Consider the following 4,813-nt stretch of genomic DNA (forward strand, 5'->3'; position numbering starts at 1 on the left):
CCTCCTCCTCCTCCCTCGCCTGGTTGCCTCGCGTTCGTTCCCGCGGCTTCGACCTCCGCACTTTACTCGCGCATGATTAGCGTACGTTCGGAAAACTGGCAGCAGCAGCAGCAGCAGCAGCAGCCGCCCGCTTGTGGATCGTCGACCCGGCTACGATCTTCTTCGACTCGACTAGCCGCGTTACTCCGTTCGCCCGCGTCTCTTCCAATTATACCCGGCCACTCCTCCTCTCCCCCTCTTTACCCCTCTCTCTCTCTCTCTATTTCTCTGTCTTTCTTTCTCTTTTTCTGTGTCGACGAGAGACTCACGGCCCCCTCGCGGTTCCCTCGCGGTTTCCTCGCGGTTTGGAATTCGCGGACAGAAAGACGGCAGTCGCCGATTTCAGTCACAGATTTCAGTCGCTCCGGCTTCAAGTGCGTCGACTGTCACCTGCTAAAGGTGTAGGTGACTCGAGGATCTTCCGACGAAGGTTCAGCTGTGTTGGCGATCCTTTGAAAATGTCCAGCTGCGTCGACGATCCTTTAGAAATGTCCGGGTGCGTCGACGATCCTTTAAAAGTGTCCAGGATCCTTTAAAAGTGTCTAGGCTCCTTTAAAAGTGTCTAGGATCCTTTAAAAATGTCTAGGATCCTTTAAAAATGTCTAGGCGCGTCGACGATATTCTTATGAAGGTTAACACGCGTCGACGTTCCACTGAGAAATGTTCAGATGCGACGATGATTCTCTGGTGAAGGGTCAGGTGCGTCGACGATGTTTCGATTAAGGTTCAGGTGCGTCGATAATCCTCTGGTGAAGGTTCCAGGTGCGTCGACAATTCTCTGATGAAGGTTCGGGTGCGTCGGGGACACTCTGACATACGTTCAGCTGCGTCGAGGATCCTCTGAAAAATATTCAGACTGGCGACGATCTTCCAATGGAGACTCAACTGCGTCGATGATCTTCCGATAAAGATTCAACTGCGTCGATGATCTTCCAGTAAAGATTCAACTGCATCGATTATGCTCCAATAAAGTTTCAACTGCGTCGACGATCTTCCAACAAAGATTCAACCGCGTCGACGATCCTCTGAAAAATCCTGAAAAATATTCAGATTGGCGACAATCTTCCAATGGAGACTCAACTGCGTCGACGATCTTCCAATAAAGATTCAACTGCGTCGATGATCTTCCAGTAAAAATTCAACTGCGTCGACGATCTTCCAAAAAAGATTCAACCGCATCAACGATCCTCTAACGAAGATTCAACCACATCGACGATCCTCCGAAAAATCCTCAGATTCGTCAACGCCACTCCGACGAACAGTACATGTACCTTTTTGGTACAGTCACCGAAAAGGTTCAGTCCTTCGAAAAGTCTTCACCCGCATCGACGATCCTCCGACGTACGTTCACACTCCTCGGCGAAAGGACGAGCGAATCAAACGCGTGAACGAGCTGAATCGTGGTGCAGAAAAGGCGGCGAACCGATCCAACGAGCGTGTACAGGCCGACGCGAGCGGAATCGAGCGTAACGTAGCCGAACAAGAACCGCAGGCCTCATAGGCGGCGACGCTGGCTGGAGAACAGGCAGATGCTCGTGGTCCTCCTCCTCCTCCTCGTCCTCCCCGTCCATCCGAGGTATTTCGATGCGAGGCGAGAGCGCATCGCGGGTCCCGTGGGGCAAGACGAGAATACACCGCGTTTATAGGTCGTTTCGAGAAAGCCTCCGGACGGGGTGTCTGTCTCACGGTCAAGGTTCGCGCGCGGCCAGGGTTCCGTCGGCGCGGGAAACGGCCGGGGCTGCGTCGGCGTGTGCTCCTCGAACGTGATCGCACGATCGCCGATATTCCCCGAACGATCGCCGTTAATTACCGGCGGCGGAGAGGAGTCACGTAGCCGGTCCCACGGCACTCGAACGCTCGCCGTGCCGCCTCATTCTCGGCGGTAGCGCGCACTTATTGGGGCGATCTTCCGTCGAAGGTCCGCCAAAGATCCGTGGAAAGTCCGCTAGGGATCCACCAAAGATCCACCAAGAATCCGTCAAAGATCCACCAAAGATCCGTCAAAGATCCGTCACCAAAGGACTCGGCGGCGAAGCTCTGCTCGAGCCAGTGGAAGAGGTCCACAATTATCGGACACCGTTTTCTTAAGATCCTCCGGATCTCTTCAGACTTTCGCGTGAGATTCGACGAGACGCGTTCGAATCTGGGTCGGCGAGAGGCGAGATCTGAGTGAACACAAGTCCGGCGACCTGCTCGCCGCCGCTTCGTCACTGCGACTAACCGTGAAGAGCGGGCCGGACTCCGATTACGCCGCCGTCTATCGCGCCGCTTCGCCGAGCCTCCCACTCCTGCAGCTATTTTGCCAGGCATGCGTGCACCGTGCGGCATGCGGAGAACGCGTGCCGCGACTGTGGCCGCGGTGCGGCTGCGGTGCGGCCGCCGACGACGCTGCGACTACGCGACGAGACGTGCACTGGCCCAACCTATGGTCCCAGCACGCGACTGGCGGCAGCTATGGTTTTCATTGCTCATTGCTATAGATTTTATTGTGCAAATGGTCTCAGGATCCTTTGGAAACAAAATTCTTGCTTTTTTAATTGTTATAACACCTTGTTGTACTTTGACGACTCGTGATGGATATTACTAGTAATAAATTATTAAGTGTAGATGTTGTTCTGTTCTTTAAAATTGGAATAAAATTCTAATCCCTTGTTATTAATATTTAAGCATTCTGGTCAATTCAGGCACGGAGTAAACATTAATGTTCTATCCCTTCGGAGAAATTATACCGATCGAAAAATTCCTAATCGCAGTGAATGTGAAGAAAATGGTACGTCAACGGGTTAACCCCTTGTTGTATTTTGGTAGTTAATATTCGTAGTGGAAGTTTGTGGTAATAATCTATTGGGTACGAATATTGTTCCTTTTATTTTAGACAGAATCAGTTTTTATTGTCTTGTTACTGATATTTAAAGATTAAAGTAGATGTAAATATATGTTAAATATAAAGTGAAAAGAATAATAGAAGGTTATGACAAATTCAAAGTTACTCTTTGCTCTAAGAAATTATTGCGATCAGAAATGTTTTAATTACCATGATCGTAAAGGAAATTGTATGACAAGGGGTTAACTATATCGTACAATATAGGCTTATTCGGCTAACGATTATAGGCATAGAAAGAGAATATTTTTATACGGGAGAGTTGATTACGGGGAATACTGGTACTGTTTATTTTTAAATTATATTTTTAGATCCTTGAAGAAAGAAAATGTGCAAAGTCAAGCTTTGATATTTTTTACTTATTTATACCTTATATATATTTATATATACTATATTTATTTATATCTTATACATATTTATATATTTTTATTCATTCATACATATGCGATAAAAGCCCATTTTTATATGCGAAAGCCCTAATATAGGCCGAGAATGAACGAGTCAGCGGTCAGGTAAACAGTTCATGTAAATTCGTTTTGAATATTAACTGCAGTGTAATATTATGCAATAAAGTATGAATGTATCAATAGTGAATAGTAACTGATAGCTCATAAAATATACAGTGGTTTCATTAATTTAATTCTCTATGTGTCATACATTAATCATTTGCCAAAAAATGTAATTTAAATTTTCGCTTTCAGAATTGCACCTGCGTTCGACTGAACCTCTATACATTTCTTTTCTTGTATATTTATAAAGAATTTTACAAAGAATTGTATTGAATAAATAATTATTTATTTACTAAGAAACAGACCGAGGCCCTTGGTATACATATAATTGGTACAATGAATTATGTTACAAAGAAAATAAAAATAAAAGGAAAGGAGTGAAAGTATAATTATAGATGAAGAATCAATTTATTTAAAGAACATGTTAAAATCACTGGATCACCAGTAAAAAAATCAAAGATTAATAACGCTAATAATAAATTCCTATTAATAAAATCCATATATATATATATATAAATCTCCAGACAAGACGATTATAATCGAAATAATATTCTAACGAATAAAAACGTATAATAAAAAATAACATTTCTAAACAAAAATTCCATGTCATGCTTACAGTATTATGGCCCCTGCATCGAGCAATCAGCGCGTCAACTTCTCCCCCATAAAAATCCGCAGTCCCCCTGATTGCGTTCGAAAAGTGTTCGCCGTTTCAGCCGTCGCCCTCGCCGCAACGTCAGCAGCCCGTGAAAAGAAGAGCGAAAGTCACGAGCCCCGGCAGAGCCAGCCGAGTCAGACGCGTGGCAGCCGGAGGAGGCGTCTATTATTTCGAATTCACAAGAAACGCCGGGCGACCCCGTCGGACGCGGATCGGTCTCCGGCCCAAAGTCGTTTCTGCTTCTCGGGGAGCACACGTGTGCCCGCCAGATGTTGCGGGAAGAAAACTCGCTCTGGGAGGGATTCCGGCGACGCGGACGCGTTGAGTTGACAATTAACCCTTTGCACACGAGTGTCGCCTCCGAAGCGTCAATAAAAATTGTTATACAATTAACAAAATAATGTTGACCTTATTAACCCTTTGCGGTCGAGTGGCGACGCTGAAAATAATCGTGCCACGATTCGAAATTATTGTTATTAACTTTATTTATATGTAGAAAATTGTTGAGAGAATATTAACTGTTGCGCGATCCGCAAATTCCGTAATGCGGAGTACGCGCCAGGTTATGTAAAATGGGAACGCTATAAGTTTGAGAAAATATTTGATTTAAAACGGCTCCGACCGCAAAGGGTTAAAGACCTTTCTGTTAAAAGCGTATCAGTTTTACGAGTCACATAATTCAATTTTACATGCATAAATTATGCTAAGTAAATACATAAATTATAC

Source organism: Augochlora pura, unplaced genomic scaffold (assembly GCF_028453695.1).
Source record: "Augochlora pura isolate Apur16 unplaced genomic scaffold, APUR_v2.2.1 APUR_unplaced_8995, whole genome shotgun sequence".
Lineage (NCBI taxonomy): Eukaryota > Metazoa > Arthropoda > Insecta > Hymenoptera > Halictidae > Augochlora > Augochlora pura.